At 47.4% G+C, this 26,453-nt stretch overlaps 1 long non-coding RNA gene and 1 pseudogene across 1 annotated transcript; both read right to left on the bottom strand.

The window, feature by feature from the left end:
• LOC115186218 (bone morphogenetic protein receptor type-2-like) overlaps positions 1 to 26,453 on the bottom strand; it is a 46,818-nt pseudogene that overhangs the window by 8,913 nt on the left and 11,452 nt on the right.
• LOC115186220 (uncharacterized) lies at positions 11,538 to 11,968 on the bottom strand. The gene is made up of 2 exons (XR_003875651.1): positions 11,859 to 11,968; positions 11,538 to 11,803 (listed from the first exon to the last, which is right to left on the bottom strand). It is a non-coding gene; the product is annotated as an uncharacterized LOC115186220 (long non-coding RNA).

The raw sequence follows: 26,453 nt of genomic DNA, 5'->3' as shown, positions 1-26,453 counted from the left end.
GGTTCTATAGTCTCACCTCACTGATGACATGGGTTCCAAAGGGTTCTATGGTCTCCCCTCCCCTCACTGATGACATGGGTTCCAAAGGGTTCTATGGTCTCCCCTCACTGATGACATGGGTTCCAAAGGGTTCTATGGTCTCCCCTCACTGATGACATGGGTTCCAAAGGGTTCTATGGTCTCCCCTCCCTGATGACATGGGTTCCAAAGGGTTCTATAGTCTCCTCACTGATGACATGGGTTCCGAAGGGTTCTATGGTCTCCCCTCACCTCACTGATGACATGGGTTCCAAAGGAATCTATGGTCTCCCCTCACTGATGACATGGGTTCCAAAGGGTTCTATAGTCTCCCCTCACTGATGACATGGGTTCAAAGGGTTCTATAGTCTCCTCACTGATGACATGGGTTCCAAAGGGTTCTATAGTCTCCCCTCACTGATGACATGGGTTCCAAAGGGTTCTATGGTCTCCCCTCACCTCACTGATGACATGGGTTCCAAAGGGTTCTATAGTCTCCGCTCACTGATGACATGGGTTCCAAAGGGTTCTATAGTCTCCGCTCACTGATGACATGGGTTCCAAAGGGTTCTATAGTCTCCTCATTGATGACATGGGTTCCAAAGGGTTCTATAGTCTCCTCACTGATGACATGGGTTCAAAGGGTTCTATGGTCTCCCCTCACTGATGACATGGGTTCCAAAGGGTTCTATAGTCTCCTCACTGATGACATGGGTTCAAAGGGTTCTATGGTCTCCCCTCACTGATGACATGGGTTCCAAAGGGTTCTATAGTCTCCCCTCACCTCACTGATGACATGGGTTCCAAAGGGTTCTATGGTCTCCCCTCACCTCACTGATGACATGGGTTCCAAAGGGTTCTATAGTCTCCCCTCACTGATGACATGGGTTCCAAATGGTTCTATGGTCTCCCCTCACCTCACTGATGACATGGGTTCGAAAGGGTTCTATAGTCTCCCCTCACTGATGACATGGGTTCCAAAGGGTTCTATGGTCTCCCCTCACCTCACTGATGACATGGGTTCCAAAGGGTTCTATAGTCTCACCTCACTGATGACATGGGTTCCAAAGGGTTCTATAGTCTCCCCTCACTGATGACATGGGTTCCAAAGGGTTCTATGGTCTCCCCTCACTGATGACATGGGTTCCAAAGGGTTCTATAGTCTCCCCTCACTGATGACATGGGTTCCAAAGGGTTCTATAGTCTCCCCTCACTGATGATATGGGTTCCAAAGGGTTCTATGGTCTCCCCTCACCTCACTGATGACATGGGTTCCAAAGGGTTCTATAGTCTCACCTCACTGATGACATGGGTTCCAAAGGGTTCTATAGTCTCCCCTCACTGATGACATGGGTTCCAAAGGGTTCTATAGTCTCACCTCACTGATGGCAGCGTTCTCCTCCTCTCCCTGCCGTACCGGCCGGTTCCCCGTCAACTTCATGGAGAGGCCAAAGTCGATGATGACACACGTTCCGTCGTTCTTCACCAGAATGTTCCGACTGTTCAGATCTCTGTGAGACACAGCTGGCTTGTAGAAGTCTGCAGGAGAAAGGGAGAGAGGAGGAGGAGGACGAGGAGGAGGAGGACGAGGAGGAGGAAGAGGAAGGGAGAGAGGAGGAGGAGGAGGAGGAGGAGAAAGGGAGAGAGGAGGAGGAGGAGGGGGGAAAGGAGGAGGAAGAGAGAGAGGAGGACGAGGAGGAGAAAGGGAGAGAGGAGGAGGACGAGGAGGAGGAGGAGGAAGGGAGAGAGGAGGAGGACGAGGAGGGGGGGAAAAGAGGAGGACGAGGAGGGGGGGAAAGAGGAGGAAGGGAGAGAGGAGAGAGGAGGAGGACGAGGAGGAGGAGGAGAAAGGGAGAGAGGAGGAGGACGAGGAGAGGGGAAAGGAGGAGGAAGGGAGAGAGGAGGAGGACAAGGAGGAGGAAGGGAGAGAGGAGGAGGAGGAGGGGGGAAAGGAGGAGGAAGGGAGAAAGAGAAGAGAGGATGATGAGGGAGAAGAGAGGAGGGGGAGGAAGAGAGGAGTGGGAGGAGGGAGAAAGAGGGAGAAAGGAGTTACCAGATAATATTTATAACCGGGGTCGTTCTAATAGATGAGGAGAACTGATCCTCTACCAGTTATTACTGACAACCAGGGCCCAGGCAGACCTCTATTGGCTTGGTGCAGTATCACAGTATCCACCAGAGGGCAGTGAGAGTCCTGGACAACAGAGATAATATTTAGAACTAGGACCAGGGTGTGGAGGTCAGGGTGTGGAGGTCAGGAGGTCAGGGTGTGGAGGTCAGGAGGTCAGCGTGTGGAGGTCAGGGTGTGGAGGTCAGGAGGTCAGCGTGTGGAGGTCAGGGTGTGGAGGACAGGAGGTCAGGGTGTGGAGGTCAGGGTGTGGAGGTCAGGAGGTCAGCGTGTGGAGGTCAGGGTGTGGAGGTCAGGGTGTGGAGGTCAGGAGGTCAGCGTGTGGAGGTCAGGGTGTGGAGGTCAGGAGGTCAGCGTGTGGAGGTCAGGGTGTGGAGGACAGGAGGTCAGGGTGTGGAGGTCAGGGTGTGGAGGTCAGGGTGTGGAGGTCAGGGTGCGGAGGTCAGGGTGTGGAGGACAGGGTGTGGAGGTCAGGGTGTGGAGGTCAGGGTGTGGAGGTCAGGGTGTGGAGGACAGGGTGTGGAGGTCAGGAGGTCAGGGTGTGGAGGTCAGGGTGTGGAGATCAGGGTGTGGAGGACAGGAGGTCAGGGTGTGGAGGTCAGGGTGTGGAGGACAGGGTGTGGAGGTCAGGAGGTCAGGGTGTGGAGGACAGGGTGTGGAGATCAGGGTGTGGAGGTCAGGAGGTCAGGGTGTGGAGGTCAGGGTGTGGAGGACAGGGTGTGGAGGTCAGGGTGTGGAGGTCAGGGTGTGGAGGTCAGGGTGTGGAGGTCAGGGTGTGGAGGTCAGGAGGTCAGGGTGTGGAGGTCAGGGTGTGGAGGTCAGGAGGTCAGGGTGTGGAGGTCAGGAGGTCAGGGTGTGGAGGTCAGGGTGTGGAGGTCAGGAGGTCAGGGTGTGGAGGTCAGGGTGTCAGGGTGTGGAGGTCAGGGTGTGGAGGTCAGGGTGTGGAGGTCAGGAGGTCAGGGTGTGGAGGACAGGTGTATGTCTCACCTCCTTTAAGCAGCTCAGTATGCAGGTAGGCCAGGCCTCTGGTGATGGAATGGGCCAGACGACAGCTACTCATCCAGTCTCCTGTCTGTAGCCCCAGGTAGCGATACAACGAGCCCTGAGAAAGAGAGATACTGTATTAATACACCATAATACACCAGGACACAGAGAAAGAGAGATACTGTATTAATACACCATAATACACCAGGACACAGAGAGAGAGAGATACTGTATTAATACATCATAATACACCAGGACACAGAGAGAGAGATATATACTGTATTAATACACCATAATACACCAGGACACAGAGAGAGAGAGATACTGTACTAATACACCATAATACACCAGGACACAGAGAGAGATACTGTATTAATACATCATAATACACCAGGACACAGAGAGAGAGAGATACTGTATTAATACACCATAATACACCAGGACACAGAGAGAGAGAGATACTGTATTAATACACCATAATACACCAGGACACAGAGAGAGAGAGATACTGTATTAATACATCATAATACACCAGGACACAGAGAGAGAGAGATACTGTATTAATACACCATAATACACCAGGACACAGAGAGAGATACTGTATTAATACATCATAATACACCAGGACACAGAGAGAGAGAGATACTGTATTAATACACCATAATACACCAGGACACAGAGAGCGAGAGATACTGTATTAATACACCATAATACACCAGGACACAGAGAGAGATACTGTATTAATACACCATAATACACCAGAACACAGAGAGAGATACTGTATTAATACATCATAATACACCAGGACACAGAGAGAGAGAGATACTGTATTAATACATCATAATACACCAGGACACAGAGAGAGAGAGATACTGTATTAATACACCATAATACACCAGGACACAGAGAGAGAGAGATACTGTATTAATACATCATAATACACCAGGATACAGAGAGAGATACTGTATTAATACACCATAATACACCAGGACACAGAGAGAGAGAGATACTGTATTAATACATCATAATACACCAGGACACAGAGAGAGATACTGTATTAATACGTCATAATACACCAGGATACAGAGAGAGATACTGTATTAATACACCATAATACACCAGGACACAGAGAGAGAGAGATACTGTATTAATACACCATAATACACCAGGACACAGAGAGAGAGAGAGAGATACTGTATTAATACACCATAATACACCAGGACACAGAGAGAGATACTGTAATAATACACCATAATACACCAGGACACAGAGAGAAAGATACTGTATTAATACATCATAATACACCAGGACACAGAGAGAGAGAAATACTGTATTAATACATCATAATACACCAGGACACAGAGAGAGATACTGTATTAATACATCATAATACACCAGGACACAGAGAGAGAGAGAGATACTGTATTAATACATCATAATACACCAGGACACAGAGAGAGAGAGAGAGAGAGATACTGTATTAATACATCATAATACACATAATACATATTCCACTCAGCCCCCAGCCATCTGGAACCAGCAGAACCCAGTAGAAGGTACTCCACTCGGCCCCCAGCCGTCTGGAACCAGCAGAACCCAGTAGAAGGTACTCCACCCAGCCCCCAGCCGTCTGGAACCAGCAGAACCCAGTAGAAGGTACTCCACTCAGCCCCCAGCCGTCTGGAACCAGCAGAACCCAGTAGAAGGTACTCCACCCAGCCCCCAGCCATCTGGAACCAGCAGAACCCAGTAGAAGGTACTCCACTCGGCCCCCAGCCGTCTGGAACCAGCAGAACCCAGTAGAAGGTACTCCACTCGGCCCCCAGCCGTCTGGAACCAGCAGAACCCAGTAGAAGGTACTCCACCCAGCCCCCAGCCGTCTGGAACCAGCAGAACCCAGTAGAAGGTACTCCACCCAGCCCCCAGCCGTCTGGAACCAGCAGAACCCAGTAGAAGGTACTCCACCCAGCCCCCAGCCGTCTGGAACCAGCAGAACCCAGTAGAAGGTACTCCACTCAGCCCCCAGCCGTCTGGTACCAGCAGAACCCAGTAGAAGGTACTCCACTCGGCCCCCAGCCATCTGGAACCAGCAGAACCCAGTAGAAGGTACTCCACTCGGCCCCCAGCCATCTGGAACCAGCAGAACCCAGTAGAAGGTACTCCACTCGGCCCCCAGCCGTCTGGAACCAGCAGAACCCAGTAGAAGGTACTCCACCCAGCCCCCAGCCGTCTGGAACCAGCAGAAGGTACTCCACTCAGCCCCCAGCCGTCTGGAACCAGCAGAACCCAGTAGAAGGTATTCCACTCGGCCCCCAGCCGTCTGGAACCAGCAGAACCCAGTAGAAGGTACTCCACTCGCACCCCAGCCATCTGGAACCAGCAGAACCCAGTAGAAGGTACTCCACCCAGCCCCCAGCCATCTGGAACCAGCAGAAGGTACTCCACTCAGCCCCCAGCCATCTGGAACCAGCAGAACCCAGTAGAAGGTACTCCACTCGGCCCCCAGCCGTCTGGAACCAGCAGAACCCAGTAGAAGGTACTCCACCCAGCCCCCAGCCGTCTGGAACCAGCAGAAGGTACTCCACCCAGCCCCCAGCCGTCTGGAACCAGCAGAACCCAGTAGAAGGTACTCCACTCAGCCCCCAGCCGTCTGGAACCAGCAGAACCCAGTAGAAGGTACTCCACCCAGCCCCCAGCCGTCTGGAACCAGCAGAACCCAGTAGAAGGTACTCCACCCAGCCCCCAGCCGTCTGGAACCAGCAGAACCCAGTAGAAGGTACTCCACTCGCACCCCAGCCATCTGGAAACAGCAGAACCCATAGAAGGTACTCCACTCAGCCCCCAGCCGTCTGGAACCAGCAGAACCCAGTAGAAGGTACTCCACTCGGCCCCCAGCCGTCTGGAACCAGCAGAACCCAGTAGAAGGTACTCCACTCAGCCCCCAGCCATCTGGAACCAGCAGAACCCATAGAAGGTACTTACGTGGGGGTAGTACTCCATGACCAGAAGGTACTCCACTCGGCCCCCAGCCGTCTGGAACCAGCAGAACCTAGTAGAAGGTACTCCACCCAGCCCCCAGCCGTCTGGAACCAGCAGAACCCAGTAGAAGGTACTTACGTGGGGGTAGTACTCCATGACCAGAAGGTACTCCACTCGGCCCTCTGCCCCCAGCCGTTCGTCGGCAGCGATGAAGTGTGCAATGTTGTCGTGCTCCAGCAGGGGGAGACAATAAATGGAACACTCGTTCAGGAAGTTCTGCCGATTGGCTGAGCTGAACACCTTCACAGCCACCTGTCGCTCGTCCAACGAACCACAGAACACCGAGCCGTACCGGCCTCGACCTATCAGCTGACAGAGAGAAAGAGGGAGAAGAAAGGTTGAGAAAAGACGACTGGATCTCAATTCCATTTTGGTCCGATTCTCTGAAACCGATTCTCTCTATGCTGTAGCAGCTGGGGTAGTTGTAGATGTGTAGTAGGTAGAATAGCCGTAGCAGCTGGGGTAGTTGTAGATGTGTAGTAGGTAGAATAGCTGTAGTAGTTGTAGATGTGTAGTAGGTAGAATAGCTGTAGCAGCTGGGGTAGTTGTAGATGTGTAGTAGGTAGAATAGCTGTAGTAGTTGTAGATGTGTAGTAGGTAGAATAGCCGTAGCAGCTGTAGTAGTTGTAGATGTGTAGTAGGTAGAATAGCTGTAGTAGCTGTAGATGTGTAGTAGGTAGAATAGCTGTAGCAGCTGTAGTAGTTGTAGATGTGTAGTAGGTAGAATAGCAGTAGCAGCTGTAGTAGTTGTAGATGTGTAGTAGGTAGAATAGCTGTAGTAGCTGTAGATGTGTAGTAGGTAGAATAGCTGTAGTAGTTGTAGATGTGTAGTAGGTAGAATAGCTGTAGCAGCTGGGGTAGTTGTAGATGTGTAGTAGGTAGAATAGCTGTAGTAGTTGTAGATGTGTAGTAGGTAGAATAGCTGTAGCAGCTGTAGTAGTTGTAGATGTGTAGTAGGTAGAATAGCTGTAGATGTGTAGTAGGTAGAATAGCTGGGGTAGTTGTAGATGTGTCGTATGTAGAATAGCCGTAGCAGCTGGGGTAGTTGTAGATGTGTAGTAGGTAGAATAGCCGTAGCAGCTGGGGTAGTTGTAGATGTGTAGTAGGTAGAATAGCTGTAGCAGCTGGGGTAGTTGTAATAACTGTAGTAGGTAGAATAGCTGTAGCAGCTGGGGTAATTGTAGATGTGTAGTAGGTAGAAAAGCTGTAGCAGCTGGGGTAGTTGTAGATGTGTAGTAGGTAGAATAACTGTAACAGCTGGGGTAGTTGTAACAGCTGTAATAACTAATAAATGTGGCAGCTGTAATAACTGTAATAGCTGTAATAACTGTAGTAGCTGTAATAACTGTAGTAGCTGTTTTAACTGTAATAGTTGTACAAACTGTAGCAGCTGTAATAACTGTAATAGCTGTAATAACTGTAGCAGCTGTAATAACTGTAATAACTGTAGCAGTTGTAATAACTGTGGTCGCTGTAATAACTGTAATAGATGTAATAACTGTAGTAGCTGTGATAACTGTGGTCGCTGTAATAACTGTAATAACTGTAGTAGCTGTAATAACTGTAGCAGCTATAATAACTATTGTAGCTGTAATAACTGTAATAACTGTAGTAGCTGTAACAGCTGTAATACCTGTAATAAATGTAATAACTGTAGCAGCTGTAATAACTGTAATAACTGTAATAACTGTAGTAGTTGTAACAGCTGTAAAAACTAATAAATGTGGCAGCTGTAATAACTGTAATAGCTGTAATAACTGTAGTAGCTGTAATAACTGTAGTAGCTGTTTTAACTGTAATAGTTGTACAAACTGTAGCAGCTGTAATAACTGTACTAACTGTAGTAGCTGTAATAACTGTAGTAGCTGTAATAACTGTAGCAGCTGTAATAACTGTAGTAGCTGTAATAACTGTAGTAGCTGTAATAATTGTAGTAGCTGCAATAACTGTAATAACTGTAACAGCTGTAATAACTGTAGCAGCTGTAATAACTGTAGCAGCTGTAATAACTGTAGCAGCTGTAATAACTGTAGCAGCTGTAATAACTGTAGTAGCTGTAATAACTGTAGCAGCTGTAATAACTGTAGCAGCTGTAATAACTGTAGCAACTGTAATAACTGTAGTAGCTCTAATAACTGTAGCAGCTGTAATAACTGTAGCAGCTGTAATAACTGTAGCAGCTGTAATAACTGTAGTAGCTGTAATAATTGTAGTAGCTGTAATAACTGTAGCAGCTGTAGCAGCTGTAATAACTGTAGTAGCTGTAATAACTGTAGCAGCTGTAATAACTGTAGTGGCTGTAATAACTGTAGCAGCTGTAATAACTGTAGTAGCTGTAATAATTGTAGTAACTGTAATAACTGTAGCAGCTGTAGCAGCTGTAATAACTGTAGTAGCTGTAATAACTGTAGCAGCTGTAATAACTGTAGCAGCTGTAATAACTGTAGTGGCTGTAATAACTGTAGCAGCTGTAATAATTGTAGTAGCTGTAATAACTTTAGCAGCTGTAATAACTGTAATAACTGTAGTAGCTGTAATAACTGTAGCAGCTGTAATAACTGTAGTGGCTGTAATAACTGTAGCAGCTGTAATAACTGTAGCAGATGTAATAACTGTAATAACTGTAGTAGCTGTAATAACTGTAGTAGTTGTAATAACTGAAATAACTGTAATAGCTGTAAAACTGTAGTAGCTGTAATAACGGTAGTAGCTGTAATAACTGTAGCAGATGAAATAACTGTAATAACTGTAGTAGCTGTAATAACTGTAATAACTGTAATAGCTGTAAAAATGTAGTAGCTGTAATAACTGTAGTAGCTGTAATAACTGTAATAACTGTAATAGCTGTAATAACTGCAACAACTGTAATAACTGTAGTAGCTGTAATAACTGTAGTAGCTGTAATAACTGTAGCAGCTGTAATAACTGTAGTAGCTGTAATAACTGTAGCAGCTGTAATAACTGTAGTAGCTGTAATAACTGTAGTAGCTCTAATAACTGTAGCAGCTGTAATAACTGTAGCAGCTGTAATAACTGTAGCAGCTGTAATAACTGTAGCAGCTGTAATAACTGTAGTAGCTGTAATAATTGTAGTAGCTGTAATAACTGTAGCAGCTGTAGCAGCTGTAATAACTGTAGTAGCTGTAATAACTGTAGCAGCTGTAATAACTGTAGTGGCTGTAATAACTGTAGCAGCTGTAATAACTGTAGTAGCTGTAATAATTGTAGTAACTGTAATAACTGTAGCAGCTGTAATAACTGTAGTAGCTGTAATAACTGTAGCAGCTGTAATAACTGTAGCAGCTGTAATAACTGTAGTGGCTGTAATAACTGTAGCAGCTGTAATAATTGTAGTAGCTGTAATAACTTTAGCAGCTGTAATAACTGTAATAACTGTAGTAGCTGTAATAACTGTAGCAGCTGTAATAACTGTAGTGGCTGTAATAACTGTAGCAGCTGTAATAACTGTAGCAGATGTAATAACTGTAATAACTGTAGTAGCTGTAATAACTGTAGTAGTTGTAATAACTGAAATAACTGTAATAGCTGTAAAACTGTAGTAGCTGTAATAACGGTAGTAGCTGTAATAACTGTAGCAGATGTAATAACTGTAATAACTGTAGTAGCTGTAATAACTGTAATAACTGTAATAGCTGTAAAAATGTAGTAGCTGTAATAACTGTAGTAGCTGTAATAACTGTAATAACTGTAATAGCTGTAATAACTGCAACAACTGTAATAACTGTAGTAGCTGTAATAACTGTAGTAGCTGTAATAACTGTAGCAGCTGTAATAACTGTAGTAGCTGTAATAACTGTAGCAGCTGTAATAACTGTAGTAGCTGTAATAACTGTAGCAGCTGTAATAACTGTAGCAGCTGTAATAACTGTAGCAGCTGTAATAACTGTCGAAGCTGTAATAACTGTAATAACTGTAATAACTGTAGCAGCTGTAATAACTGTAGCAGCTGTAATAACTGTAGTAGCTGTAATAACTGTAGTAGCTGTAATAACTGTAGTAGTTGTAATAGCTGTAATAACTGTAATAACTGTAGTAGCTGTAATAACTGTAGTAGCTGTAATAACTGTAGTAGTTGTAATAACTGTAATAGCTGTAATAACTGTAATAACTGTAGCAGCTGTAATAACTGTAGCAGCTGTAATAACTTTAGTAGATGTAATAGCTGTAATAACTGTAATACCTGTAGTAGCTGTAATAACTGTAATAACTGTAATAACTGTAGTAGCTGTAATAACTGTAATAACTGTAATAACTGTAGTAGTTGTAGCCGTCTGACCTCCAGTTGTTTGAGGTTATCCAGGTCCAGAGAGCTCTCAGAACCAGCTCCCTCCATCATGTTGAGGTTATGAAGGCCCTGTTTACCACCTCCTGAGAACACACACACAGTCAGAGACACAGTCTACAGACAGACAGAGACTTAGGGCACGGGGATAAACAGAGGCTTAGTGCACGGGGATAAACAGAGGCTTAGGGCACGGGGATAAACAGAGGCTTAGTGCACGGGGATAAACAGAGGCTTAGGGCACGGGGATAAACAGAGGCTTAGTGCACGGGGATAAACAGAGGCTTAGGGCACGGGGATAAACAGAGGCTTAGTGCACGGGGATAAACAGAGGCTTAGGGCACGGTGATAAACAGAGGCTTAGGGCACGGGGATAAACAGAGGCTTAGGGCACGAGGATAAACAGAGGCTTAGGGCACGGGGATAAACAGAGGCTTAGGGCACGGGGATAAACAGAGGCTTAGGGCACGGGGATAAACAGAGGCTTAGGGCACGGGGATAAACATAATTATTAATTATTAATAAATAAATAATTATTGTCTAGTCATCGCCATGGTTACTCACTGTGCATCATGCGGTAACCGAAGAAGGCAGCGAAGATGATGACAGCCAGGACAGAGACAACAGCCAAGGAGATGACTACGGTCTCTTCACACTGCAACTGGTGGTCTACAGCGGGACATAAACAACCTGTTAGTCTCTGTCTCTAACCTAGTAGTATTCTGGTGGTCTACAGCAGGACATAAACAACCTGTTAGTCTCTGTCTCTAACCTAGTAGTATTCTGGTGGTCTACAGCAGGACATAAACAACCTGTTAGTCTCTAACCTAGTAGTATTCTGGTGGTCTACAGCAGGACATAAACAACCTGTTAGTCTCTAACCTAGTAGTATTCTGGTGGTCTACAGCGGGACATAAACAACCTGTTAGTCTCTAACCTAGTAGTATTCTGGTGGTCTACAGCAGGACATAAACAACCTGTTAGTCTCTGTCTCTAACCTAGTAGTATTCTGGTGGTCTACAGCAGGACATAAACAACTTGTTAGTCTCTAACCTAGTAGTATTCTGGTGGTCTACAGCGGGACATAAACAACCTGTTAGTCTCTAACCTAGTAGTATTCTGGTGGTCTACAGCAGGACATAAACAACCTGTTAGTCTCTGTCTCTAACCTAGTAGTATTCTGGTGGTCTACAGCAGGACATAAACAACCTGTTAGTCTCTGTCTCTAACCTAGTAGTATTCTGGTGGTCTACAGCAGGACATAAACAACCTGTTAGTCTCTGTCTCTAACCTAGTAGTATTCTGGTGGTCTACAGCAGGACATAAACAACCTGTTAGTCTCTAACCTAGTAGTATTCTGGTGGTCTACAGCAGGACATAAACAACCTGTTAGTCTCTGTCTCTAACCTAGTAGTATTCTGGTGGTCTACAGCAGGACATAAACAACCTGTTAGTCTCTGTCTCTAACCTAGTAGTATTCTGGTGGTCTACAGCAGGATATAAACAACCTGTTAGTCTCTGTCTCTAACCTAGTAGTATTCTGGTGGTCTACAGCAGGACATAAACAACCTGTTAGTCTCTGTCGCTAACCTAGTAGTATTCTGGTGGTCTACAGCAGGACATAAACAACCTGTTAGTCTCTAACCTAGTAGTATTCTGGTGGTCTACAGCAGGACATAAACAACCTGTTAGTCTCTGTCTCTAACCTAGTAGTATTCTGGTGGTCTACAGCAGGACATAAACAACCTGTTAGTCTCTGTCTCTAACCTAGTAGTATTCTGGTGGTCTACAGCAGGACATAAACAACCTGTTAGTCTCTGTCTCTCTGTCTCTAACCTAGTAGTATTCTGGTGGTCTACAGCAGGACATAAACAACCTGTTAGTCTCTAACCTAGTAGTATTCTGGTGGTCTACAGCGGGACATAAACAACCTGTTAGTCTCTGTCTCTAACCTAGTAGTATTCTGGTGGTCTACAGCAGGACATAAACAACCTGTTAGTCTCTAACCTAGTAGTATTCTGGTGGTCTACAGCAGGACATAAACAACCTGTTAGTCTCTGTCTCTAACCTAGTAGTATTCTGGTGGTCTACAGCAGGACATAAACAACCTGTTAGTCTCTGTCTCTAACCTAGTAGTATTCTGGTGGTCTACAGCAGGACATAAACAACCTGTTAGTCTCTGTCTCTAACCTAGTAGTATTCTGGTGGTCTACAGCAGGACATAAACAACCTGTTAGTCTCTGTCTCTAACCTAGTAGTATTCTGGTGGTCTACAGCAGGACATAAACAACCTGTTAGTCTCTAACCTAGTAGTATTCTGGTGGTCTACAGCAGGACATAAACAACCTGTTAGTCTCTGTCTCTAACCTAGTAGTATTCTGGTGGTCTACAGCAGGACATAAACAACCTGTTAGTCTCTGTCTCTAACCTAGTAGTATTCTGATGGTCTACAGCAGGACATAAACAACCTGTTAGTCTCTGTCTCTAACCTAGTAGTATTCTGGTGGTCTACAGCAGGACATAAACAACCTGTTAGTCTCTAACCTAGTAGTATTCTGGTGGTCTACAGCGGGACATAAACAACCTGTTAGTCTCTAACCTAGTAGTATTCTGGTGGTCTACAGCAGGACATAAACAACCTGTTAGTCTCTAACCTAGTAGTATTCTGGTGGTCTACAGCGGGACATAAACAACCTGTTAGTCTCTAACCTAGTAGTATTCTGGTGGTCTACAGCAGGACATAAACAACCTGTTAGTCTCTGTCTCTAACCTAGTAGTATTCTGGTGGTCTACAGCGGGACATAAACAACCTGTTAGTCTCTGTCTCTAACCTAGTAGTATTCTGGTGGTCTACAGCGGGACATAAACAACCTGTTAGTCTCTGTCTCTAACCTAGTAGTATTCTGGTGGTCTACAGCAGGACATAAACAACCTGTTAGTCTCTGTCTCTAACCTAGTAGTATTCTGGTGGTCTACAGCAGGACATAAACAACCTGTTAGTCTCTGTCTCTAACCTAGTAGTATTCTGTATTATATAATATAATGTAATAATGTAATATAATGTAATATAATATAATATAATATGTCTGTCTGGGTAATGAAGGAGAGTCTGGAAATAATGATTTATATAGAGACTCACAAAGTGACTGGGCTGTAGTGGGACTGGGCTGTAGTGGGACTGGGCTGTAGTGGGACTGGGCAGGGGGGAATGGTTAGGGTCAGAGGTTAACTTACATAGCGGCTGGGCTGTAGTGGGACTGGGCAGGGGGGGAACGGTTAGGGTCAGAGGTTAACTTACATAGCGGCTGGGCTGTAGTGGGACTGGGCAGGGGGGAACGGTTAGGGTCAGAGGTTAACTTACATAGCGGCTGGGCTGTAGTGGGACTGGGCAGGGGGGAACGGTTAGGGTCAGAGGTTAACTTACATAGCGGCTGGGCTGTAGTGGGACTGGGCTGTAGTGGGACTGGGCTGTAGTGGGACTGGGCAGGGGGGAACGGTTAGGGTCAGAGGTTAACTTACATAGCGGCTGGGCTGTAGTGGGACTGGGCAGGGGGGAACGGTTAGGGTCAGAGGTTTACTTACATAGCGGCTGGGCTGTAGTGGGACTGGGCAGGGGGGGAACGGTTAGGGTCAGAGGTTAACTTACATAGCGGCTGGGCTGTAGTGGGACTGGGCAGGGGGGAACGGTTAGGGTCAGAGGTTAACTTACATAGCGGCTGGGCTGTAGTGGGACTGGGCAGGGGGGGAACGGTTAGGGTCAGAGGTTAACTTACATAGCGGCTGGGCTGTAGTGGGACTGGGCAGGGGGAAGTCCTCTGTGAAGTTGACGTTACACATGTCAGTACTGCAGCAGCAGAAGTGATACGTCCCATTCTGGATCTGAGGAGGCAGGTTGGTTACCACGCAACGGTCGTCACGACACTCCTGCTGGTCGCCAAGGTGAGTCCAACAACCTGGAGGTGACAGGAAGGAGGGAAGATGAAGTGCTGGGGAGAAAGAGAGGCAGTATTTCTGGGCTTCAGCGGACCTTGCTGATCCAGCAGGTAGATGTCCACTACCAGTCAAAAATCTGGACACACCTACTTATTCAAGGGGTTTTCTTTATTTTTACTATTTTCTACATTGTAGACTAGTACTCAAGACATCAGAACTATGAAATAACACATAGAATCATGTAGTAACCACAAAAAGTGTTAAACAAATCAAAATATATGTTATATTTGAGATTCTTTCAAGTAGCCACCCTTTGCCTTGATGACAGCTTTGCACACTCTTGGCATTCTCTCAACCAGCTTCATGAGGTAGTCATCTGGAATGCATTTACCACTTTTTATGGTTACCACATGATTCCATATGTGTTAGTTCGTAGTTTTGATGTCTTCACTATTATTCTACAATGTAGAAAATATAGAAAATAGTAAAAATAAAGAAAACTCTTTGAATGAGTAGGTGTTCTGAAACTTTTGACTGGTAGTGTATGATAATCAGAGTAGCAGCAGCTACATAGGGGACTATATACAGGGTCAGTAGATACAGTATGTATAGGGGTCAGGGGACTATATACAGGGTCAGTAGATACAGTATGTATAGGGGTCAGGGGACTATATACAGGGTCAGTAGATACAGTATGTATAGGGACCAGGGGACTATATACAGGGTCAGTAGATACAGTATGTATAGGGGTCAGGGGACTATATACAGGGTCAGTAGATACAGTATGTATAGGGGTCAGGGGACTATATACAGGGTCAGTAGACACAGTATGTATAGGGGCCAGGGGACTAGACAGTAGATACAGTATGTATAGGGGTAAGGGGACTATATACAGGGTCAGTAGATGCAGATTTATAGGGACCAGGGGACTATATACAGGGTCAGTAGATACAGTATGTATAGGGGTAAGGGGACTATATACAGGGTCAGTAGATGCAGATTTATAGGGACCAGGGGACTATATACAGGGTCAGTAGATACAGTATGTATAGGGACCAGGGGACTATATACAGGGTCAGTAGATACAGTATGTATAGGGACCAGGGGACTATATACAGGGTCAGTAGATACAGTATGTATAGGGACCAGGGGACTAGACAGTAGATACAGTATGTATAGGGGCCAGGGGACTAGACAGTAGATACAGTATGTATAGGGACCAGGGGACTATATACAGGGTCAGTAGATACAGTATGTATAGGGGCCAGGGGACTATATACAGGGTCAGTAGATACAGTACGTATAGGGACCAGGGGACTATATACAGGGTCAGTAGATACAGTATGTATAAGGGTCAGGGGACTATATACAGGGTCAGTAGATACAGTATGTATAGGGGTCAGGGGACTATATACAGGGTCAGTAGATACAGTATGTATAGGGGTCAGGGGACTATATACAGGGTCAGTAGATGCAGATCTATAGGGACCAGGGGACTATATACAGGGTCAGTAGATACAGTATGTATAGGGACCAGGGGACTATATACAGGGTCAGTAGATACAGTATGTATAGGGACCAGGGGACTATATACAGGGTCAGTAGATACAGTATGTATAGGGACCAGGGGACTATATACAGGGTCAGTAGATACAGTATGTATAGGGGTCAGGGGACTATATACAGGGTCAGTAGATACAGTATGTATATGGGTCAGGATACTATATACAGGGTCAGTAGATACAGTATGTATAGGGACCAGGGGACTATATACAGGGTCAGTAGATACAGTATGTATAGGGACCAGGGGACTATATACAGGCTCAGTAAATACAGTATGTATAGGGGCCAGGGGACTAGACAGTAGATACAGTATGTATAGGGACCAGGGGACTATATACAGGGTCAGTAGATACAGTATGTATAGGGGCCAGGGGACTATATACAGGGTCAGTAGATACAGTATGTATATGGGTCAGGGGACTATATACAGGGTCAGTAGATACAGTATGTATAGGGGTCAGGGGACTATATACAGGGCCAGTAGATACAGTATGTATAGGGGTCAGGGGACTATATACAGGGTCAGTAGATACAGTATGTATAGGGACCAGGGGACTATATACAGGGTCAGTAGATACAGTATGTATAGGGACCAGGGGACTAGACAGTAGATACAGTATGTATAGGGACCAGGGGACTAGACAGTAGATACAGTATGTATAGGGGTCAGGGGACTATATACAGGGTCAGTAGATACAGTATGTATAGGGGTCAGGGGACTATATACATGGTCAGTAGATACAGTATGTATAGGGGTCAGGGGACTATATACAGGGTCAGTAGATACAGTATGTATAGGGACCAGGGGACTATATACAGGAACCAGGGGACTATATACAGGGTCAGTAGATACAGTATGTATAGGGACCAGGGGACTAGACATTTTAGGGTTAGGAGCTAGGGTTAGTTTTAGAATTAGGAGTTAGGAGCTAGGGTTAGGAGCTAGGGTTAGTTTTAGAATTAGGAGTTAGGAGCTAGGGTTAGGAGCTAGGGTTAGGAGCTAGGGTTAGGAGCTAGGGTTAGGAGCTAGGGTTAGTTTTAGAATTAGGAGTTAGGAGCTAGGGTTAGGGTCCCCCCACAAGGTTGGCTGTACCAGACCGTGTGTGGTGGTGCCGTCACCTTGTTTGACCAGCCTGACGTCTCCAGGAGGACTCTTCTCCCAGAGGCCGAAGCAGTGAGATCCTTTAGAGCAGTGGATAGTGGTGTTCTCAGGAGAAACCCGTCCTTCTCCCATCGCCACGCGCTCCATCTCCCACTGCTGCTCAGTGAAGGCACATTCCCTCTCCTTCTGCTGGTCAGCTGAGAGGAGGAAGACCAGTGGTCATTCTACATTCAGCAAACAGGGATGGATCTCAAGAAACACCAGACAGTGTGCAATCAGACCGCTACAGCCTCCCCACTACAGCCTCCCCCCTACAGCCCTCCCCGCTACAGCCTCCCCGCTACAGCCTCCCCGCTACAGCCTCCCCGCTACAGCCTCCCCGCTACAGCCTCCCCACTACAGCCGCCCCCCCCCTACAGCCTCTCCACTACAGCCCCCCCTACAGCCTCCCCCGCTACAGCCTCCCCACTACAGCCTCTCCACTACAGCCTCCCCCTCTACAGCCTCTCCACTACAGCCTCCCCCCTACAGCCTCCCCCCTGACCTCACCCCTACAGCCTCCACTCTACAGCCTCCACTCTACAGCCTCCCCACTACAGCCTCCCCACTACAGCCTCCCCCCCTACAGCCTCCCCCCTACAGCCTCCCCACTACAGCCTCCCACTACAGCCTCCCAGTACAGCCTCCCCACTACAGCCTCCCCACTACAGCCTCCCCACTACAGCCTCCCCCTACAGCCTCCCCACTACAGCCTCCCACTACAACCTCCCCCTACAGCCTCCCCACTACAGCCTCCCCCTACAGCCTCCCCACTACAGCCTCCCCCACTACAGCCTCCCCCCCCTACAGCTTCCCCCCTACAGCCTCCCCCCTACAGCCTCCCCCCCTACAGCCTCCCCCCCTACAGCCTCCCCACTACAGCCTCCCCCCTACAGCCTCCCCACTACAGCCTCCCCCCTACAGCCTCCCCACTACAGCCTCCCCTGACCTCCCCACTACAGCCTCCCCCCTACAGCCTCCCCCCCTACAGCCTCCCCACTACAGCCTCCCCCCTACAGCCTCCCCCCTACAGCCTCCCCCCTACAGCCTCCCCACTACAGCCTCCCCCCTACAGCCTCCCCCCTACAGCCTCCCCCCTACAGCATCCCCTACCACCAACCCACCAGGTGTTGAACCTGAAAACTGAGCAGAGTTCTCATCTCCATGTAGAGAGCTGAGATAGAGGAACACAAGCAATTAACTAATTACTACATTAACCCTGGTCTACTGTCTGTCTGTCTGTCTGTCTGTCTGTCTGTCTGTCTGTCTGTCTGTCAAGCAATTAACAGACGGCCAGACTCTCCCCCCCTACAGCCTCCCCCCCTACAGCCCCCCCTCTACAGCCTCCCCCTACAGCCTCCCCACTACAGCCTCCCACTACAACCTCCCCCTACAGCCTCCCCACTACAGGCTCCCCCCTACAGCCTCCCCCCTACAGCCTCCCCACTACAGCCTCCCCCTGACCTCCCCACTACAGCCTCCCCACTACAGCCTCCCCCCTACAGCCTCCCCCCTACAGCCTCCCCCCCTACAGCCTCCCCACTACAGCCTCCCCCTGACCTCCCCACTACAGCCTCCCCACTACAGCATCCCGCCTACAGCCTCCCCCCCTACAGCCTCCCCCCCTACAGCTTCCCCACTACAGCCTCCCCCCTACAGCCTCCCCCCTACAGCCTCCCCCCCTACAGCCTCCCCCCATACAGACTCCCCCCCTACAGCCGCCCCTCTACAGCCTCCCCCTACAGCCTCCCCACTACAACCTCCCCCTACAGCCTCCCCACTACAGCCTCCCCCCTACAGCCTCCCCACTACAGCCTCCCCCCTACAGCCTCCCCACTACAGCCTCCCCCTGACCTCCCCACTACAGCCTCCCCACTACAGCCTCCCCCCTACAGCCTCCCCTACCACCAACCCACCAGGTGTTGAACCTGAAAACTGAGCACAGAGTCCTCATCTCCATGTAGAGAGCTGAGATAGAGGAACACAAGCAATTAACTAATTACTACATTAACCCTGGTCTACTGTCTGTCTGTCTGTCTGTCTGTCTGTCTGTCTGTCTGTCTGTCTGTCTGTCTGTCTGTCTGTCTGTCTGTCTGTCTGTCTGTCTGTCTGTCAAGCAATTAACTAACGGCCAGACTCTGTGTGTGTGTGTGTGTGTCTGTGTGTGTGTGTGTCTGTGTGTCTGTGTGTGTGTGTGTGTGTCTGTGGTCTACTGTATTCCAGACCCACTACTACATTAACCCTGGTCTACTGTATTCCAGACCCACCACTACATTAACCCTGGTCTACTCTATTCAAGACCCACTACTACATTAACCCTGGTCTACTGGTCTACTGGTATACTGGTCTACTGTATTCCAGACCCACTACTACATTAACACTGGTCTACTGTAATCCAGACCCACTACTACATTAACACTGGTCTACTGTATTTCAGACGCACTACTACATTAACCCTGGTCTACTGTATTCCAGACCCACTACTATATTAACCCTGGTCTACTGTAATCCAGACCCACTACTACATTAACCCTGGTCTACTGTATTCCAGACCCACTACTACATTAACCCTGGTCTACTGGTATACTGGTCTACTGTATTCCAGACCCACTACTACATTAACCCTGGTCTACTGTATTCCAGACCCACTACTACATTAACCCTGGTCTACTGTAATCCAGACCCACTACTACATTAACCCTGGTCTACTGTATTCCAGACCCACTACTACATTAACCCTGGTCTACTGTATTCCAGACGCACTACTACATTAACCCTAGTCTACTGTAATCCAGACCCACTACTACATTAACCCTGGTCTACTGTATTCCAGATCCACTACTACATTAACCCTGGTCTACTGTATTCCAGACCCACTACTACATTAACCCTGGTCTACTGTAATCCAGACCCACTACTACATTAACCCTGGTCTACTGTATTCCAGACCCACTACTACATTAACCCTGGTCTACTGTATTCCAGACGCACTACTACATTAACCCTAGTCTACTGTAATCCAGACCCACTACTACATTAACCCTGGTCTACTGTATTCCAGATCCACTACTACATTAACCCTGGTCTACTGTATTCCAGATCCACTACTACATTAACCCTGGTCTACTGTAATCCAGACCCACTACTACATCAACCCTGGTCTACTGTATTCCAGACCCACTACTACATTAACCCTGGTCTACTGTATTCCAGACCCACTACTACATTAACCCTGGTCTACTGTATTCCAGACCCACCACTACATTAACCCTGGTCTACTGTATTCCAGACCCACTACTACATTAACCCTGGTCTACTGTATTCCAGACCCACTACTACATCAACCCTGGTCTACTGGTCTACTGTAATCCAGACCCACTACTACATCAACCCTGGTCTACTGGTCTACTGTATTCCAGACCCACTACTACATTAACCCTGGTCTACTGGATTCCAGACCCACTACTACATTAACCCTGGTCTACTGGTCTACTGGTCTACTGTAATCCAGACCCACTACTACATTAACCCTGGTCTACTGTATTCCAGACCCACTACTACATTAACCCTGGTCTACTGGTCTACTGTATTCCAGACCCACTACTACATTAACCCTGGTCTACTGGATTCCAGACCCACTACTACATTAACCCTGGTCTACTGGTCTACTGTAATCCAGACCCACTACTACATTAACCCTGGTCTACTGTATTCCAGACCCACTACTACATCAACCCTAGTCTACTGTATTCCAGACCCACCACTACATTAACCCTGGTCTACTGTATTCCAGACCCACTACTACATTAACCCTGGTCTACTGTATTCCAGACCCACTACTACATTAACCCTGGTCTACTGTATTCCAGACCCACTACTACATTAACCCTGGTCTACTGTATTCCAGACCCACTACTACATTAACCCTGGTCTACTGTAATCCAGACCCACTACTACATTAACCCTGGTCTACTGTATTCCAGACCCACTACTACATTAACCCTGGTCTACTGGTCTACTGTAATCCAGACCCACTACTACATTAACCCTGGTCTACTGTATTCCAGACCCACTACTACATTAACCCTGGTCTACTGTAATCCAGACCCACTACTACATTAACCCTGGTCTACTGTATTCCAGACCCACCACTACATTAACCCTGGTCTACTGTATTCCAGACCCACTACTACATTAACCCTGGTCTACTGTATTCCAGACCCACTACTACATTAACCCTGGTCTACTGGTCTACTGTAATCCAGACCCACTACTACATTAACCCTGGTCTACTGTATTCCAGACCCACCACTACATTAACCCTGGTCTATTGTATTCCAGACCCACTACATTAACCCTGGTCTACTGTAATCCAGACCCACTACTACATTAACCCTGGTCTACTGTATTTCAGACCCACTACCACATTAACCCTGGTTTACTGTATTCCAGACCCACTACTACATTAAGGTCTACTGGTCTACTGTATTCCAGACCCACTACTAAATTAACCCTGGTCTACTGTATTCCAGACCCACAACTACATTAACCCTGGTCTACTGTATTCCAGACCCACTGCTACATTAACCCTGGTCTACTGGTCTACTGTATTCCAGACCCACTACTACATTAACCCTGGTCTACTGTATTCCAGACCCACTACTACATTAACCCTGGTCTACTGGTCTACTGTATTCCAGACCCACTACTACATTAACCCTGGTCTACTGGATTCCAGACCCACTACTACATTAACCCTGGTCTACTGGTCTACTGTAATCCAGACCCACTACTACATTAACCCTGGTCTACTGTATTCCAGACCCACTACTACATCAACCCTGGTCTACTGTATTCCAGACCCACCACTACATTAACCCTGGTCTACTGTATTCCAGACCCACTACTACATTAACCCTGGTCTACTGGTCTACTGTATTCCAGACCCACTACTACATTAACCCTGGTCTACTGTATTCCAGACCCACTACTACATTAACCCTGGTCTACTGTATTCCAGACCCACTACTACATTAACCCTGGTCTACTGTATTCCAGACCCACCACTACATTAACCCTGGTCTACTGTATTCCAGACCCACTACTACATTAACCCTGGTCTACTGTATTCCAGACCCACCACTACATTAACCCTGGTCTACTGTATTCCAGACCCACTACTACATTAACCCTGGTCTACTGTATTCCAAACCCACTACTACATTAACCCTGGTCTACTGGTCTACTATAATCCAGACCCACTACTACATTAACCCTGGTCTACTGTATTCCAGACCCACCACTACATTAACCCTGGTCTACTGTATTCCAGACCCACTACATTAACCCTGGTCTACTGTAATCCAGACCCACTACCACATTAACCCTGGTTTACTGTATTCCAGACCCACTACTACATTAAGGTCTACTGGTCTACTGTATTCCAGACCCACTACTACATTAACCCTGGTCTACTGTATTCCAGACCCACAACTACATTAACCCTGGTCTACTGTATTCCAGACCCACCACTACATTAACCCTGGTCTACTGTATTCCAGACCCACTGCTACATTAACCCTGGTCTACTGGTCTACTGTATTCCAGACCCACTACTACATTAACCCTGGTCTACTGTATTCCAGACCCACTACTACATTAACCCTGGTCTACTGTATTCCAGACCCACTACTACATTAACCCTGGTCTACTGTATTCCAGACCCACTACTACATTAACCCTGGTCTACTGTATTCCAGACCCACTACTACATCAACCCTGGTCTACTGTATTCCAGACCCACCACTACATTAACCCTGGTCTACTGTATTCCAGACCCACTACTACATTAACCCTGGTCTACTGGTCTACTGTATTCCAGACCCCTACTACATTAACCCTGGTCTACTGTATTCCAGACCCACTACTACATTAACCCTGGTCTACTGTATTCCAGACCCACTACTACATTAACCCTGGTCTACTGTATTCCAGACCCACTACTACATTAACCCTGGTCTACTGTATTCCAGACCCACCACTACATTAACCCTGGTCTACTGTATTCCAGACCCACTACTACATTAACCCTGGTCTACTGTATTCCAGACCCACCACTACATTAACCCTGGTCTACTGTATTCCAGACCCACTACTACATTAACCCTGGTCTACTGTATTCCAAACCCACTACTACATTAACCCTGGTCTACTGGTCTACTATAATCCAGACCCACTACTACATTAACCCTGGTCTACTGTATTCCAGACCCACCACTACATTAACCCTGGTCTACTGTATTCCAGACCCACTACATTAACCCTGGTCTACTGTAATCCAGACCCACTACCACATTAACCCTGGTTTACTGTATTCCAGACCCACTACTACATTAAGGTCTACTGGTCTACTGTATTCCAGACCCACTACTACATTAACCCTGGTCTACTGTATTCCAGACCCACAACTACATTAACCCTGGTCTACTGTATTCCAGACCCACCACTACATTAACCCTGGTCTACTGTATTCCAGACCCACTGCTACATTAACCCTGGTCTACTGGTCTACTGTATTCCAGACCCACTACTACATTAACCCTGGTCTACTGTATTCCAGACCCACTACTACATTAACCCTGGTCTACTGTATTCCAGACCCACTACTACATTAACCCTGGTCTACTGTATTCCAGACCCACTACTACATTAACCCTGGTCTACTGTATTCCAGACCCACTACTACATTAACCCTGGTCTACTGTATTCCAGACCCACCACTACATTAACCCTGGTCTACTGTATTCCAGACCCACTACTACATTAACCCTGGTCTACTGGTCTACTGTATTCCAGACCCCTACTACATTAACCCTGGTCTACTGTATTCCAGACCCACTACTACATTAACCCTGGTCTACTGTATTCCAGACCCACTACTACATTAACCCTGGTCTACTGTAATCCAGACCCACTACTACATTAACCCTGGTCTACTGTATTCCAGACCCACTACTACATTAACCCTGGTCTACTGGTCTACTGTAATCCAGACCCACTACTACATTAACCCTGGTCTACTGTATTCCAGACCCACTACTACATTAACCCTGGTCTACTGTAATCCAGACCCACTACTACATTAACCCTGGTCTACTGTATTCCAGACCCACCACTACATTAACCCTGGTCTACTGTATTCCAGACCCACTACTACATTAACCCTGGTCTACTGTATTCCAGACCCACTACTACATTAACCCTGGTCTACTGGTCTACTGTAATCCAGACCCACTACTACATTAACCCTGGTCTACTGTATTCCAGACCCACCACTACATTAACCCTGGTCTACTGTATTCCAGACCCACCACTACATTAACCCTGGTCTACTGTATTCCAGACCCACTGCTACATTAACCCTGGTCTACTGGTCTACTGTATTCCAGACCCACTACTACATTAACCCTGGTCTACTGTATTCCAGACCCACTACTACATTAACCCTGGTCTACTGTATTCCAGACCCACTACTACATTAACCCTGGTCTACTGTATTCCAGACCCACTACTACATTAACCCTGGTCTACTGGTCTACTGGTATACTGGTCTACTGTATTCCAGACCCACTACTACATTAACCCTGGTCTACTGTATTCCAGACCCACCACTACATTAACCCAGGGTTAGAGACAGGGTCAGGGTTAGAGACAGGGTCAGGGTTAGAAACAGGGTTAGAGACAGGGTTAGGGTTAGAGACAGGGTTAGAGACAGGGTCAGGGTCAGAGACAAAAGAGACAGGGTCAGGGTTAGAGACAGGGTTAGGGTTAGAGACAGGGCCAGGGTTAGAGACAGGGTTAGAGACAGGGTTAGAGACAGGGTCAGGGTCAGAGACAAAAGAGACAGGGTCAGGGTTAGAGACAGGGTTAGGGTTAGAGACAGGGCCAGGGTTAGAGACAGGGTTAGAGACAGGGTTAGAGACAGGGTCAGGGTTAGAGACAGGGTCAGGGTTAGAGACAGGGTTAGAGACAGGGTCAGGGTTAGAGACAGGGTTAGAAACAGGGTTAGAGACAGGGTTAGGGTTAGAGACAGGGTTAGAGACAGGGTCAGGGTTAGAGACAGGGTCAGGTTTAGAGACAGGGTTAGGGTTAGAGACAGGGTTAGAGACAGGGTTAGAGACAGGGTTAGAGACAGGGTTAGGGTTAGAGACAGGGTTAGGGTTAGAGACAGGGTTAGAGACAGGGTCAGGGTTAGAAACAGGGTTAGAGACAGGGTTAGAGACAGGGTTAGGGTTAGAGACAGGGTTAGAGACAGGGTCAGGGTTAGAGACAGGGTTAGAGACAGGGTCAGGGTTAGAAACAGGGTTAGAGACAGGGTTAGAGACAGGGTTAGGGTTAGAGACAGGGTTAGAGACAGGGCCAGGGTTAGAGACAGGGTTAGGGTTAGAGACAGGGTTAGAGACAGGGTCAGGGTCAGAGACAAAAGAGACAGGGTCAGGGTTAGAGACAGGGTTAGGGTTAGAGACAGGGCCAGGGTTAGAGACAGGGTTAGAGACAGGGTTAGAGACAGGGTCAGGGTTAGAGACAGGGTTAGGGTTAGAGACAGGGTTAGAGACAGGGTCAGGGTTAGAAACAGGGTTAGAGACAGGGTTAGAGACAGGGTTAGGGTTAGAGACAGGGTTAGAGACAGGGTCAGGGTTAGAGACAGGGTTAGAGACAGGGTCAGGGTTAGAAACAGGGTTAGAGACAGGGTTAGAGACAGGGTTAGGGTTAGAGACAGGGTTAGAGACAGGGCCAGGGTTAGAGACAGGGTTAGGGTTAGAGACAGGGTTAGAGACAGGGTCAGGGTCAGAGACAAAAGAGACAGGGTCAGGGTTAGAGACAGGGTTAGGGTTAGAGACAGGGCCAGGGTTAGAGACAGGGTTAGAGACAGGGTTAGAGACAGGGTCAGGGTCAGAGACAAAAGAGACAGGGTCAGGGTTAGAGACAGGGTTAGGGTTAGAGACAGGGCCAGGGTTAGAGACAGGGTTAGAGACAGGGTTAGAGACAGGGTCAGGGTTAGAGACAGGGTCAGGGTTAGAGACAGGGTTAGAGACAGGGTCAGGGTTAGAGACAGGGTTAGAAACAGGGTTAGAGACAGGGTTAGGGTTAGAGACAGGGTTAGAGACAGGGTCAGGGTTAGAGACAGGGTCAGGTTTAGAGACAGGGTTAGGGTTAGAGACAGGGTTAGAGACAGGGTTAGAGACAGGGTTAGAGACAGGGTTAGAGACAGGGTTAGGGTTAGAGACAGGGTTAGAGACAGGGTCAGGGTTAGAAACAGGGTTAGAGACAGGGTTAGAGACAGG

This window comes from Salmo trutta, unplaced genomic scaffold, assembly GCF_901001165.1.
Source record: "Salmo trutta unplaced genomic scaffold, fSalTru1.1, whole genome shotgun sequence".
Taxonomy (NCBI): Eukaryota; Metazoa; Chordata; class Actinopteri; order Salmoniformes; family Salmonidae; genus Salmo; species Salmo trutta.
This window is presented reverse-complemented; position numbering and strand designations above follow the sequence as displayed.